Raw genomic sequence first — 16652 nt, forward strand, 5'->3', positions numbered from 1 at the left:
TTTTTTTTTTTTCTTTACAATGGTGTGTTAGTTTCTGCTTTACAACAAAATGAATCAGTTATATATATACACATGTTCCCGTATCTCTTCCCTCTTGCGTCTCCCTCCCTCCCACCCTCCCTATCCCACCCCTCCAGGTGGTCACAAAGCACCGAGCTGATCTCCCTGTGCTATGCGGCTGCTTCCCACTAGCTATCTACCTTAAGTTTGGTAGTGTATATATGTCCATGCCTCTCTCTCGCTCCTCTTTAATCAATGAGTTATTGTCTGAAAACCGGCTCAGGTCTGGAAACTATGAAAAGGACCATGACCCTTAATGGGAGCAACTCCCTTTAGTTTCCTTGTCATGCATCCTTGGTTCTTTTACAGGCACAAGGTGAGCAGTGCCCTTGCCAGCTGCTCATCTATTTTGCCCTAGGGATGCCTTGCTAGTCATTACAATACCTGCATCCACCTGGCTTTTGATGGTTAAACATGGTTATGCTCTGCTTCCTAGTCTCTCCTGTTTGGGGTCTTATCATCCCCATTGGTCTGGTGAGACTATTTCTCTAGCAGCCTTTCCTATCATCAACCCGGGCCTAAAGAAGAGGAGCTGCTCTGAACTTCCCAAGTGCTGCTAGTGACCCATCACCCGCTCATCCTGTTGTTTTGTTAAGTGGCCTATCATCTAGGCTTTCCCATTGAACATGGGTTTTCTGGTGGGTTTCCTGGTCTTCCATGATCTGTCCTCTCCAGCCTGCTCACCCAGAGGAGCTGTTTGATCTCAGGAATTCTGGCGTTTGAACTCAGTAAGTTGGTCATTACTCTTTCCATGCTTTGAGGTGCCATCCCGGTAGCTAGTTTGCACAGTCTCCTGGGGTCCTTGCTAAAGAAGGTTAAACTCCAAATAAGCAAGGCCAGTCTGCTCTGCCAAGGTCAGGGTCCTGGTTGAGAAGGAGTGAGACCTTTACATCTGGATGCAGGACAGCGACTAGGAAGAGGAAAAGGAAGCATCCAGGGTGCAGTTTAAGGAGGTATTCACTCTTAGGTTCATGAAAGTGCAGGGAGTGAGTGGTTTCTGAAATTTTGCACCTTTTTGATCTCTCGAAAGTCTTGAATCTCCAGATTCCCCTGCACCCCCTGAGTCTACAGAAGCAGCCTATCCCCCTATGAAGAGCTAGCACTTCCCTTATGCTGGAGGCAGTGCAGAGACCTCACCCCTGCAAGATAACCTGAGCCCCCTCCCCTCCTGATCCCTAGGTCTGTAAATAGGTTTCATCCTGGCACACCCCAGCTGAGGATGTGCTAAACCAGATAATTGAGGAAAATAGCTGCAAGACTTAGGCAGCATGGACCAGCAAGACCCGTGGAATATACATGGGTCTGGTTCTGAGGGTTCTGGGTTGTGGAGCTTGGAATATAAGGTTGGATAAGGGAGAGTTTAAAGATTTGGGAGTACTCTCCCAAGATCAAACTCCCTGACAAGGATTCCAGGATATTGTGCCAACTTGCTAAGAAGGACATCTGGGCAGTGCATCACTGTTCTACTGCCTCCTGTGCCAGATCTCTCCCGAAAATTGATTGGCAAATGGACTGGGATGAGGATCTATGGAACAAGGAATCTGATTCCTAGAATTTGGAGAATGCAAAGTCTATAATTAAGACTTTAAATCTGATATTGTTACCCCATCCCTGGTGCTTGCTCTACTCATATTAATGACTTGTTTACTGGCCCTACAAACAGATGATATCCTTACAGTGTTGTCTGTATTTACTTTCTCATTTCTTGACTCTTCCATATTATTCCACTGAGCTCTGACATTGCCCTTATTCAGGTCCTCTTTCTGTTCAAAAACCCAGTGGACACTTTTCAGTCCCTACTGAAATGAAAACCCTATTTTCGTAACAACTGTCATTGGAGTTTCTCATAGGAAGGAATTTGTCTTTGCTTGGTATAGTTGGCAGAATTATGCCCTCCCCCTGCTGTAGATATCCACATCCTAATCCCAGAACCTGTGAATATGTCATATTATATGGCAAAAGGGAATGAAGATCACAGTTGGAATTAAGGTTACTAATCAGCTGATCATGAGCTGCGGAGATAATCCTGGATTATCTGAGTGGGTCCAATATGATCACATGGGAAGAAGGAGGTCAGAGTCAAAGAGAGTGATTGGGAGATGCTGTACTGCTGTCTTTGAAAATGGAAGAAGGGGCCACAAGCCAAGGATTGCAGGCAGTCACTGGAGCGGGAGAAGGCAAGGAAACAGATTCTCTCCTAGAGCCTCCAGAATGAAGGCAGCCCTGCTGACAACACGACTTTAGCCCGGTGAGACCCATTTCAGACTTCTGGCTTCCAGAATTATAAGATAGTAAATTTGTGTTGTTTTAAGTCACTGAGTTTGTGGTAACCTGTTATAGCAGCCATAGGAAACTACGACTTTGAGACACAGTTTGGGGCAGAGGATGAGGAAGAATGGTGAATGTGTGTAGGCCAGAAGAAGCCTTCGTCTGGGGAGAAGGAGAGAGGAGCAAAGGCGAGGAGGATGGCACTAGCCAGATGAAAGGCTGGACCCACTGACTAGTTCAGTCTTGGTCTTCATTGCCATCCTGATGATATCCATCTCTGGTGACCACTCTCTCTTTCTACTCACTCCTTTTCTCCTTGGCTTCGTGTCATGCCACACCTGCAGGAGGAGACATCATGTCAGAACTTGGCCAAGTTCATCATTCCCTGGCAAATCCAGGGGTTTTCTTGGACCTTCCCTAGTCTAACTAGAATGACCCAGCTCTGTGTGCCCAAAGACCCCTCTGCCACTGCATTTGTATTGGATTTCCTCCTGTGTCTGAATTCCGCACCCTGCTGTGGGCTCCTTGAGATGGGTCTTCATCATTTAGGCTTCCAGCTTTTACCACAGTGCCTGCACAAGGCAGATGCTGAGGAATTCTTTGTCAAATGAATAAACTGATGAAGGGATGGATGGGTGGAATCTGAATTCAACCACAGAAAGGGCTGGTAAAGGATTTGGGGCCAGGACTTAAGGTTGATAGGTGGGCAGGTGCCATGATCAGGGCCCATTATGAGGGAGCCTTTTCTGAAACCAGCATCTGTCCCCATAGGCTTGTCCCTATGGTTCAAGGTGTCAACTTGAAGCACAGCTTCCAACCGAGTGAGGGGACTTCTGCTGGCAGCTCTAAACCTTCTGTGGTGCAGAGATGGGGCTGGGGTGGGAAACTGTGCCGTATATAGGAGAGGAACAAGAAATCCAGTGTGGTTGCTGGTCACCTTTTACCAAAAACCAATTTCTTTTTGGAATCTGAGGCAACTTTTTTGAGCTATGTTAGATGTTGAATTGAGTACCCTAAAATTCATATGTTAAGTCCTAACCTTTGGGACCTCAGAATGTGACATTGTTTGGAGATTGAGTCTTTACAGAGGTCATCAATGTTAAAATGACATCATTTGGGTGGGCCCTAATCCAGTATGACTGGTGTCCTGATTAAAAGGGGAAATTTGGACATAGCAACAGACAGTGAAAGAGGGAAGATACATAGCTATGAAGACATAGGAGACGGTGACCACCTACAAGCTAAGAGGAGAAGCCTGAAGCAGATCCTTCACTCCAGGCCCTCCGAAGGACCCCACCTTCTGACCCCTTGAATTTAGACTGTCCACCTACAGAACTGTGAGACAATACATTTTTGTTGTTTTAACCACTCAGGCTGTGTGGTACCTTGTTATGGCAGCTGTAGCAAACTAATGTAAGCCAGATAGCCAAACGTATGTATTCACTTCCAGAAACTTGTGCTCATTCATAGAAATGCTGAGGGTCTCAATCACAAATCCTAAATGAGAAAGTGGGTCCTCTTGTCCCCTTTCTGTTTATGATTGAGGTTAAGAATCAAAGATCCCACCATTGTTGGTTGTGCTTATAGCACCAGGGCCAAGAGGAAACCATGAAAATACAGCAGCCCTACCGGGGTGGGAGGTGGAAGGTCAGGGAAGAGCGGCCTATTACAGTGTCGACTTTCTGAGAAGAGGAACTAAATGTTCAAAATTTTATTTTCTCCAAAGACAGGTAATGATTATAGGGCCCCAACTTCTGGAAAATAAGATGCTCCTGTGAATGACTACAAAGATAAACAAAGTTAAAGAACAGGTTATAAATGGGGCCGATGCTTGGACCATGACTCTGATACAGGTTGTGTCTCTAACTAGATTCCCCCAGCTCTGCCCTCCCCCATTTGTGTGAGTTTCTCATATTCCCAGCATCGCTCAGCCTCAACAGCTCTGAAAGGCAGAATCTAGGAAAGGAAATGAAGAGGTTTTCTTCTCTTTGTTTCTGAAACATTTTGGAAAGAAAGGAAGGAAGGAAGTTTGCAAAATGAAAGGAAGTTTGCAAAATGCATTCTTACAAGTGATGATGTTCCCCTCCCTTCTGTGAAATGATTTCATTTACTTAATAGAGGCTTTTTTTTTTTTTAATGCCTGATGCTGACCTGACCTAGGGAGCTTGACCTGACGGTAGCTTACAGTGCTGCCATCTCACTGTGACCCTTATTTAGGGAGAGTCATTCTGTTCAAAGTGTGGAAAGGGAAGTTCATTTCCATTCATGAAAACTCCCAATTCATCTCCTTTGGTAAATGCACTGGGGACGAATAACACTGTCTTAATGAAGGCTATAGATGGGTAATTGTGCTGGGAAAAACCAAATTGTAAATGCGAGATGTTAGGAGGCTAGATGTGTCTTCACAGAAGGTGTCTTATGTCTCCTGGGCACAGTTGTGGGGACCATGGGATGGAGCAGAAGGAAAGATGAGAGTGAGCCATGAGAGTGGGGAAGAGAGTGGGAAAGATGAGAGTGAGCCATGAGAGTGGGAAAGAGAGGCAGCTCTGGTCGATTTGTAGGGGACGAAGATCATAGGCCGGGTGCCCCCGGGTTCTAGACAGGATAAATCACACTGCAGAACAATGTTGTTAAGAGAAGTCAAGTTACAACAAATGGTAATGGTGGCCTGAAGGGAAGGGAGCAAGCAGCCAGTGCCATAGCTCACGTTTCCAAAGCACTGGTTTAAACTCACCTGTGCAGGTGATGATGTGAAGAGATCTGATAGAAGGGGAGTTTCCACCCTGAGCCCCTAAGGACAGGGAAGCCAGTTTATCTTTACATGTTTAGAATGATAAAGTACATATTTCTGAGTGATGTGACATTTGGGAAGGGACAAGAAGTGAGGGTGGACACAGATTTTCTGCCTCACCCACCAGATGGGTGGCTCCATACAGGAGTCAGTCTGTGCTTACAGGTTATAAGACGAGCTGTTGTCAGTGAGATCGACTGGAGTTCTCCCTGACAGACAGGAAGGGCTAACAACTCGTGGAAAGTGCTCAACTGGAACTCTAGAGGTCAACCTGTTTCTCTGGATTGTTTATCTGTTCACCATAGTGTCTTGGAAAAGTCGCCGAACCTCTCTGTGTTTCACTTTACTTATTCATGGTAAATAAAATAATAATATTCACTCCACTTATCTCCTAGCATAAATATGAATATAAAACCTTGAAATAGTCTAAGATGATTTTAAAACATTGTTTTAGAATTATAGAGGGAAGGAAGAAAGGAGGGAGCTAGGGAAGGAAAAGGAAGGAAGGAAGGGGGAAGGGTGTTTTAGCCCATTCAGGCTGCTATAACAAAAATGCTTTAAACTGAGGGGCTTATAAACAACAAAGATTTATTTGTCATAGTTCTGGAGGCTAGGAAGTCTAAAATCAAGGTGCCAATAGACTCAGTGTCTGGTGAGGCCCATTTCCTACACTGCTGTCTTTTCTCTGCAGCCACACATGGTGGAAAGGGCAGGGATCTCTCTGGGGTTCTTTTATAAGGGCACTAATCCCATTCGTGAGGGCTCCACCCTCATGACCCAGTAACCTCCCAAAGTCTCCGCCTCCTAATACCATCATTTTGGGGGTTAGGATTTCAACATATGAATTTAGGGGAACATAAACATTCAGATAATAGCAAAGGGGAAGAAAAGAAGGAAGGAAAGGGAGGAAAGGAGGGAAAAATGTAGGAAGGAAGGGAAGGAGGAAAGGAAGAAAGAAGAGAAGGAAGGTGGGGAGAGAGAGCGGGAAGAAGGAAGGAAAATAGTCACTTGAATCTCATCTTTGCTCTGTGTTGAGATTTCTGAATTAATTCAGTGAAATTTGGGTGCTCTGGGGGAGTACAAATAGAAGCTCTCAAAAATCTGTTTCTTGAATACTTAAGTTACAAAAATGTTGAGGAGCACAGTCACCAAATTTATATCTTGTGTGAAAAACCTGAAATCCCAACCTCTGGAAGCTTAATCACTTTATGTGTCTTAACCTCCTTTGTTGTTGTAGTTGTTGTTGCTGTTGGCTGCAGCCATCCTTAAACAATCAGGATTCTCTTTAAAGCTTCAGGACTGTGAACATAAATCATACCAATGCTTTCTTAAGTCAGTCTCCCAAGGCAATATATAAAAGCAAAAATAAACAAATGGGACCTAATCAAATGTACAAGCCTTTGTACAGCAAAGGAAACCATAAACAGAACAAAAAGACAGCGTGCAGACTGGGAGAAAATATTTGCAAATGATGTGACTGACAAGGGCTTAATTTCCAAAATATACAAACAGCTCACACAACTCAATAACAAACAAACACACACAAAAAACAAACACCAAACAACCCAATCTAAAAATGGGCAGAAGACTTAAATAGACATTTCTCCAGAGAAGATATACAGATGGCCAAACAGGCACATGAAAAGATACTCAACATTGCTAATTATTAGAGAAATGAAAATCAAAGCTACAATGAGGCATCACCTCACACCGATCAGAATGGCCATTATTAAAAAGTCTACAAATAGCAGGAGAGGATGTGAAAAAAAGGGAACCCTCCTACACAGTTGGTGGGAATGTAAATTGGGGCAGCCACTATGGAAAACAGTATGGAGATTCCTAAAAAAACTAAAAACAGAGTTGCCGTATGATCCTGCAATCCCACTCCTGGGCATATATCTGGAGAAAACTCTAATTCAAAAAGATACATGCACTCCAATGTTCATAGCAGCACTATTTGCTATAGCCAAGACATGGAAACAACCTAAATGCCCACTGACAGATGAATGGATAAAGAAGATGTAATACATATATATAATGACATATTACCCAGCCATAAGAAAGAATGAAATAATGCCATTTGCAGCAACACAGATGGACCTAGAGATTATCATACTAAGTGAAGTAAATCAGAAAGAGAAAGACAAATACCATATGATATCACTTATATGTGGAATCTAAAATATGACACAAATGAACTTATCTACGAAACAGACTTATAGACATAGAGAACAGACGTGGTTGCCAAGGGGGAGGGATGTATTGGGAGTTTGGGATTAGCAGGTACAAACTATTATATATGGAATGGATAAACAACAAGGTCCCACTGTATAACACTGGGGACTATATGCACTATCCTGTGATAAATGATAATGGAAAAGAATATGAAAACGAATGTTTATATATATTTATATATACATATATATGTGTGTGTGTGTGTGTGTGTGTGTGAATCACTTTGCAGTACAGCAGAAATTAATAGAACATTGTAAATCAACAATACTTGAATAAAATAAATTTAAAAAAACTGCAGAACTGTGCAATATACTTAAACCATGGAGTCCTAACCACAAAACCCATCACAAAGCGTGGCAGAGCAGATGAGCAGGAAGAGGATATCTTTGAAAGACTAAGATGAACATTAAATTAATCAACCAATACTCTGGGGGGAAATGTCCACTAATTTCAAATATTTCATCTCTGGAAAATCAATTATTATTATGTTTATTGATGTTGTATTTGTCACTATTTTCAGCCATTTCCCCCGATGACATGGGCTAAAGTAAGAACATTGTTGTAAAAGAGATTAGACATGTTCGATTCTGTTTCTAGACTTTCCACCTTTCAGCTACCTGGGGTTTGGGAGAGAAATCAACTGCCATAGGGCAAAGGCTGAGCTTGCTTTTCTTTGTTCCTTTCTATGGTGATCCTTTTTGCCTCTATGAGATTTTAAGTATTTAGTTAAACACCAGCTAATGCTTTTTACTCACTGGGCAGGATTTTGGAGACATGTGTGTATAAAGCGACCACTCCCTTTTCAGTCCGGTAGGTTTGGGGTTAGGAATTTGTTTCCTTCCCTTCCAAAGATTCTGAGGGCCTCTCCCTCAATCTGGGGTTGAGTTCCTCAATGACAGTCTCACAGAAAGAGGCTTCCTGCTGGTGTACTTGATCCCCAAATGGCCCTGACTCACCTGTGAGTTAACGCCAGCCTGTGCCCATCATTCCAAACATAAGGATTCATTCCCTAGCGAATGGCTCTTGTCCTTTCTGGAGCACTTGGTGATTTGGAGATCTCATAGCAGTGAGCAAGACAGGTTTGTCGGCAAATTGACAAAATGCCATTCATTCTCCCATTTGGTTGCATATATATTTGCATATACAAATATGCAAAAATACAGTTGTATATATGGCTTATATAAAGAGATAGAAGAATGATTCTAGAATCACAGTCTATGTTCCGTCATGTTCCATTAACTGGGAGAAATTGGTAGTGAAATTATATGTATGTATATCACCTAGTATATGCCAGGCATCATGCAAAGAATTCTGGGAAAATACAAAGATGAACTGGATCAAACTCTGTCTTCAATGATCAATGAGAACACAGTCTAGTGAGGACATTATATGGTTAAATTTTAGGTTTATATGTATAGATATGTTAATGTACCCCAAATCAAAATATAATGAGGACAATTTCTAAGTGAAGCCCTCAGATAACAAATGTATTTATAAACCTTATATTAGCTTTGGGTATTTAAAAATAATATCAGCTTGCTGTAACACATTTCAATAACATGGAAGCTTATAAAGTAAGAATAAAAGCTCCTTTTCTCCTGCAACCTCACTCCCCAGTGGTGTCTAGAGGTTCCCTGTTTGGTATGTGTTCTCCCAAATTTTGTTTGCCTGTAAAACATAAAAATAAGGCATATATATGGTGGATATCTTTGTTTGCCACCATCTCATTCTTTCAAAGGACTTTCAGGACTGCTTAATGTTTCATATCTTGAATGTACTAGAATTTATTTAACATTCTCTTGTTGGTGCCAGTTTTTTTTAATTTTGTATTACTCTAAATGGATTATGAATAAGCAAGAACTTGTTATAGCGGGAATACTAGCATTGTGAATGATATCTAAGCAATGTTTTGTAGTTGACCATTGAAGCTTTCAGTAGAGAAGCGATAAGGTCCAGGGTGTATATTAGAAGGAATCAAGGTTGGGGCTGAATTGGATTGGAGAGTGACTCCAAGCAAGGAAGACCAGTAGGCTATTTATGCAGTCATTTAGAGGAGAGATACTGAAGATTTGAGTTCAGACTATGGTAGTAATAAAGGAGAGGAATGATTCTGGAATCAGAGTCCAGATTCCATTAAGTGGGAGAGATTGGTGGTGAAGAAGAATATATTAGTTCCTAATTACAGTTAGGTCGAAACTACTGTCAACTCTTGACTTTCTAGTGGTGGAACAACTATGGCTAAGACTCAGAAGACAGCTAGGACATGCTTGTGATTGGCAGATGTTTACCGAGTATCCACCCTGGAGATTGGTCAGGTCCTAGGGTGAAGGCAGGAGGTTGAGCCAGGTAGGCCAAATGGAGTTTCGGTCTCTCTTTCCTGCTGACATCAAAGGCAGCTCTTCTGCGTTTTGGGTCCATTCTTCCCAGCTTAGCAGTCAGCCAACAATGAGTTGTCTCACTCAGCTGGAGAGGTAAAGGGTCCCAGGTCACTGCTCAGTCTTCACCGTGGTTAATTCAGCCTCAAATAATCAAGATTTGACCTTTTTCAGGACGTAAAACTGACAGGAGCTGGTGACTGATTAGATATAGGAAGAAAAGGAGAGTGAAAGATGGTTGTGAGATTTCAAACCCAAATAAATGGGTATATTATGGTGACATTAACTGAGAGAACTTGGAAAAGGGATCAGGTTTTTTTCTGGTGGACTCAGTGGGGAAGAAATGGATTTAAATTTTAAAAAGCAAGATGGAAAACGTACAATTGGAAAGCGAAATTTTTGCATTGGAACTTTGTAGAGAGTTCTGTCAGAGCCATCATCACATGGGTGATGAACTTTCCCCCGGAAAAGCTTTGAAGAAAAAGTTGGTGAAAGTGCCTTGGTGAACAGCAGCATTTGGTTATGGGTAGAAAAAAGAGTGGTCAGGGAGAGTTATCCTCAAAGCCAGAAGAGGCTGCCATTTCAGAAGGAAGGTGTGCTTCGTAGCGTTAAATGCTGTGCTGGGATTGACAGGGCCATGCTGAGAAGGAGCCATCGGATCTGTTGGCTGAAGATGGGTGCTCTTTGGAGCACAGCTCCAGGGACAGGCCAGAGGGGCAGCTTGCTGTGTGCCTCCCCGATTTTTTCATTCTGGCTATAGAACTAAATCTTGTGATACATGATGATGCCGAGAAAATGCTCATCCTTTTCCACTGAAAGCATTTTCCCTGTGATTGTGCTTGAGTTGGCTTTTGGTTTTATTATTCTGAGGTTGCTTATAGTAATGAAATGCCCAACAACTGGTAGATCACTTAATAAGATAGGGTCAGTATTCTAATATTAAATGGCCAGTGTTACAATATTTTCCTTGTAGCAAAGCAATAACATGTGGATACATGGAAATAGCCAGTTGCTTGTTCAAAGGTACCCTGCAGTACCAGACACATGCCATAACTGGGAACCTGGCAGGGTGGAAAAAGCCATATCCTTCTTTTCTACAAACTGCAGTGTTAGAGAACGAAAAGACTGGATCTTCTGAGTTTCCTCAACTAGAGATGGAAAGTTCCGTTGTCAAGGTGTGGGATTTTTCCAGATGGGTCTGACGAATGATTAGAAGCTATTGGGGAAGGTACACCTGGCTTGCACTGTAACAAATAAGCAAGATTTCTTATATTGGCCTCATGAAATGTTGTGTGCACACAAGAGGGAAGGTTAACCCACAGAGGTGCTCTCACCTTTAAGACTGTCAAATATTTGAGTTGATAACAACACTTTGAGCCGATAACAACACTTTGAGCCATAGATGAATGAAGTATGGTAATACAACCCTCTAAAGAACTGGCAATACTGTACATATCTGATAACCCTAAAAAATTTAAGGATTCATCTGTTCTGAGTAGAACACGCGGGAGCTTTGTTGGATTAGATTTTGAAACCATTTCTGCTGTTTATCAGTTAATGGCATTTAAAGGACATATTTTAAAAGGACAATCAAATTTATAAATAAAAATTTACACTTGGTAGTAAATTTCAGTGAAATTCACTTTCTGGGTTCAAAATGTGTTTTATAGATATTCTGATACTGTGGGATTCTCTAGGAATTTAATCAGATATTTGTATAATAGGCTGTTAAAATTGAGAAGAGTGTTAGAAACTATCTAGTAACCCATTCTCTTAGAGGAAATTGAAGCGTTTAGAAGGGGGAGGACTGGCTCAAAATCACATAGCCAGTGGCCAGGCCAAAATTCAGCTTTCTTGACTCTCAGTCCAGAGCTCTTTTCAAAGCACCATGATGTATCATATAGAAACAACTATATATATATATATATATATATATATATATATATATATATATATATTTTTTTTTTTTTTAAGAGCATTTTTTCAGGGCATTCACACATAGAACATTCACAACCATATACGGTGGCTCTAAATAATTTGGACTTGCTAGACAGTATGAAGTGCTTTTTAAAAATCATTTTTGGGGAAGAAAGAGTGTCATATATTCATAGACAGATAAATTACTATGGTGTACCTTCCGGATATGCCTTTCTCTATTCAGAAAGTAATACTCACAGGCCCTCTGTAAACCCACATCTCCACAGCCCCTGTGGCTTCCTCACCTCACGGTGAGGTCATTGCCCTTCCTTCATGTCCAGGACAATCATGTGCCCACCCTCCCTGAAGGCAGATGTCCCACCCCTGTGGGTGGTGTCATGAAGAGTGTCTAGGGTGATACATCACTCTAGATGATGAGTTCCTGTTGGGAACTCATTCCACAATGAAGAAGTATGATGCGTTGATGGGGAGTAAGGAGAGCTGGGATAGGTCTGTGACTCAAGACATCAGGGTCTGCTTGGGAAGGATTCATAACAAGTGTGACTTTTTTCAGTTTAACTTGAAGTTCAAGTTTAACTTGAAGTTCACGTTTAACTTGAATAGTAATTGTAAAAAGTTACTGAAGTAATAAAAGAGAACAAAAGGACTTATATGACAAGCAATAGATCCTGGTGTGTCCCCCCAGCCCCTCTCCCCGTCATGCCCCTCCCACTCTCTGAGGGCTTTACCTTTAACTGCTTCTGTTTTTGGTTACTTTTGATGGTCAAGCCCATATCTCTAAATAATACACCATGCCACTTGTTGTTATCGCCCCTTGCCCACCTTTCCTCCCTGTCCAATTAAAGCTATATTACTACTTTTTCCTCTCTTGCTACTACAGAAACTTCCTCTTTAGATGAATGAAAATAAAACTGAATTCCAACCTTATCTCATTTATAAAGGTGACTCCAGATAAATTAGAAACCTAAACGTCAACCTATTCTATAAAAATAATAGAAGAAAATACAGGAGACTATCTGACTTAGGGGTAGGAGAAGACTTCTTAAACCAGACCTCAACATCACAACCAAATGTAAAAACTTGGTAGATTTTATTACATCAAACTTAAGAATCCAGTTCATTGTAGAATCTCATAGAGACATCGTTGTTAGTCAGATAGCAGGTTAGAAGAAGATATTTGCGGCGTCTAAAACTGGAAGGCTTATGCGGGACAATCAAGGAATCCCTACATGTTAGTGTGAAAAAGTCAAAGGAACCAAGAATAATGGATATAATAAATCAGTTCAGAGGAGGGGAGAACTGAACAGCTAACAAATATATGAATAAACATTTCAATTCATTAGGAAGCAGAGAAATGAAAGTTCAAAGAACAATGAGAGACACAGCCGACTGGCAAGATTGGGCAGTTGAGTGGTGCAGTTGCATGTTGGTGCTCCAGGAGCAGACAGTGAGACAGAGTTTATCAGGGATCAGCACCTGAGACAGGAGTGGGGAGGATGCAGTATTGGGCAGAAGAAGTTGAGATGTGATGCAGGCAGGGCAAAGCCTTGGCCAATCAGCCAGGGCCTCTGGAGTGGAAATTACCCTTCAGTGTTGCTGATATTTGGCTGAAATAGCTGGCCTGGGAAGGCAAGAACTGCAGCCAAGTCTTTATCTATGTGTGGCCTTGGTCATATAATCAACCCCAAGAGGCTAGAGACCACGTGCTCCACAACGGAGATGGACCCTGTGGGAGCTGACAGCTGGAGGCTGACTGTGGACCACACTCCCTCCATCCTTGAAGAGGAATCTGAGCCGCACAGCTCTGCATCTGTCATAGGCATGGTGTGTGTGTGTGTGTGTGTGTGTGTTTGTACTGTAACTCTTCAACTATTTTTCATACTGAAGACTTATGAAGCCACTTTTAAAAGCAGTAGTCAGTCATTAGGTTAAGTAGGTGTGTTTCTTCTATTCCAGAGATTCCACTCCTGGTGATACCTATCAGAGAAATTCTCCTAAGGGTCTATGAGTGGACATGCAAAAGAATATCCACTGCAGCAGCGTCTGTGCTGGAGTTGAACACATCTGAAGTGGTTGTCACTTGGGAAATGTGTAAATAAATCAAGGAATATTATCCAGATGCCAAACTAGGCATAAACACATCAGAATGAATAGACTTTAAAAACTTAGTGCCGAGTAAAGAAAGTAAAAACGCAATGTCAACTTTAGCACGTTACCATTTATATAAATTGAAACTTTGTAATTCTCAAGGGTACATACAAACTCAAGAATACTAGTCAGATACAATGGGGTGACTGCCCATGGTGGGAGAGAAAGATGGTTATGAGAATGGGAATGAAAGGCAATCAATCAATCAATCATAATTCATCACAAACTGACGATCAGAGTATGCCACTAAATGATGGCATGCCATTAACTAGGAGTATGATTAAGTGAATTCTGTGCATCTGAAGCTCAAAGGGGTAAACTAAAGACAAAACTAGTGAATATTTCCTGGCCTCGGGTGTGCGCCTGCATCAGCCACTAATGCTGGGGCAGTTTGGTCACTAGCGTCATCACCTGGCTGCTCTTCGTCACGACTCTAGGCCACTTCAGCTCGTTGGCCTGTTCACCATGGAGTCTCATGGGAACTTCTGGATCTTTCTGTGCCTTGCTGCTTAGGCCGTGGAGATCTGGGGTGAGAACTACTTCAGAGGCTCCAGACCCCACTCTGCCATTTCTGCTCTAGTGAGACTACCTCATGTTGCCTTTGGACATCCCACAAAGTGGTCTTCTCCCAGAATTCCAAACAGGAATCGAAGCATGAAACCCTCTTTCTTGGGGTTCCCCTAAAACTAACTGGCATTTGTATTATCTTATCTCTCCTACCTCAAGGCCATTTGGGTAGGCGCTGGGCTTATTTGGGATCTGGGCAGCACCTTACCTCTGGCCTCATTCCCTGGGAATCCCTCCAAGCTTCTCTTGGCAAATCTGGAACAAACACGTTTATCTTTCAGGTGTAATAGGAGCTACCATCCTTCTTGGTTTTATTGCGCTCTTTGTCTTTTACTCTTCCTGGTGCCTCCCAGCTAGAGGACCTTCTAGAATGAACCTGTTCAGGAATGTTTCAAGAGTTCTATTTGCATTTAAAGGTAATACATGAGTACTGAGACAAGTTTGAAAGTACTATAGTAAAGAACAAGAAGAAAATAAACAGATACGTAATATCTCAACGTCTGAAAGACCATTGTCAAAATTTAGGGGCAGTTATCTTTTAGTCTCCATTCTGAGAACCTTATTTATATACTTTCTGGGAACCTTATTTGTATACTTGAAAGTGTAGTATATATGACATAGCATATATGTAACGTGCCTTAAGCATTTTTTCCACAGCTAGAAGGTACTTTATTAAATCATGCCCCTCCTGTTAGAAAATCAGTTGGCTCCATTGTTTTTGGCCATTAAGAGCTACAGAGTGATGGACATTCTTGATCACAATGCCTTTTCTGCATTCCAGATTATTTCCTTAGACTGAGAAGTAAAATTATTGGGTCAAAGGGTATAAACATTGTTAAGGCTTTTTATCTATTTTACTAAATTACTTTCCTGAAAGGTTAAGTCCGTTTATCTGAATATGTATAAGGTTTCCACGCAGATAGGACCATTTTACCCATCGTCGCTAGCATTTGCCAAACAGCTTAGTTGTTACATGAAAGGATTATGAAAATGGGGAACTTGAAAGACTCCAGAATTAAGAAGTAAAAGTGTCCAAGTCATAACAGATTTATCTCTCCCTAAGTTTATTATTTTGGGGACTATGACACTGTCAGAAGATTGACAGTCCTCTCGATTCCATTTGTTCTGTAGCTGTGCCTTGGTGACCAGCCAGCTTGGCAGTAAGTTGGCAATGTTTAATAAGATTGTCTTCCATGATTGAAACAAATGACTCTGTTTTTGTCATCAGAAATGGAACCTTTATGCATTTGTTTTAGTAATACAAGATCTGACATCATTAATAATCTGGGCTCGTGACTTGCGCTTGTTGAATACAATAGATGAATGAAAAATTTAATTTTTTAGTAGATCATAAAAGATGTGCCAATAGATCAAAAATAATTTAGGCAGAGTACCTCTGATGCACGAGACAGTCCATTGTCTCTACTTTTTTATTAGGCTGGCATGTACGTGCTGATATCATTCTTTGTGAATCCTCTCAATGCCATAATGTCGTATTCAAAGACTTGCCTTAGTTGGTCTTATCTCTCCAGCTTTCTCTTCCATTACCCTCCACCATGGCCTTGCTTGGCCAAGCAAATCAATCTGTGTAATGTCCCCCGAGGATGAATTGCGAATCCCACCTTCATGTTTTTCTCTCTGCTGTACCCTTTCCTCACGGGCAATCTGTGTAATTCCTCTCTCTTTCCAAGACCACATTTAAAACTCACTCTCTGGTTTCATTTCTCAGATCGCTCCCTCAAACCTAGCACTGACATCTTGAGTTTACAACACTTGGATTTTCCTCTGATTCAGTCCTGTGTGGCTTCTCCAGGACCTTATCTATACTTGGCATTGAACAGATAATCAACTTCAGCGGGTTAGAGACCATGAGTTGAATCCTTTGCCTTTTGATCCCCACCAATCAGTAGTGTCTGAACTTAACAGCGTCATTTAAGATGTGTCTTCAACCCTGACTTCTCCAGTGTGTGCTTGAGAGGGCGTGATGGATTTGTGCCTGTCCGAGGCAAAGTAACACCTAGCCCAGAAGCATTTACCCAGGGACTGTTTAAACAAATGCCCAATTCTGCTTTTGTTCACAAGGGAGAGGGAACTTCAGCGGCTCCCTTGTGTGCTCTTTGCCATGGCTCCTTTGTCCAGGGACCTGGAGAGACTCCCCAGTGTTGCAACCAGTTCCCCTGGAGCCATGCAGACCAGAAATGATGCTGGGGATGGCGCTGGGGCCAGGGAAGAGCCAGGAGGACAGGAGATGGCTGGCAAGCCGTTGACTT

The sequence above is a fragment of the Delphinus delphis genome, chromosome 4 (genome assembly GCF_949987515.2).
Source record: "Delphinus delphis chromosome 4, mDelDel1.2, whole genome shotgun sequence".
In the NCBI taxonomy this organism is placed as follows: domain Eukaryota; kingdom Metazoa; phylum Chordata; class Mammalia; order Artiodactyla; family Delphinidae; genus Delphinus; species Delphinus delphis.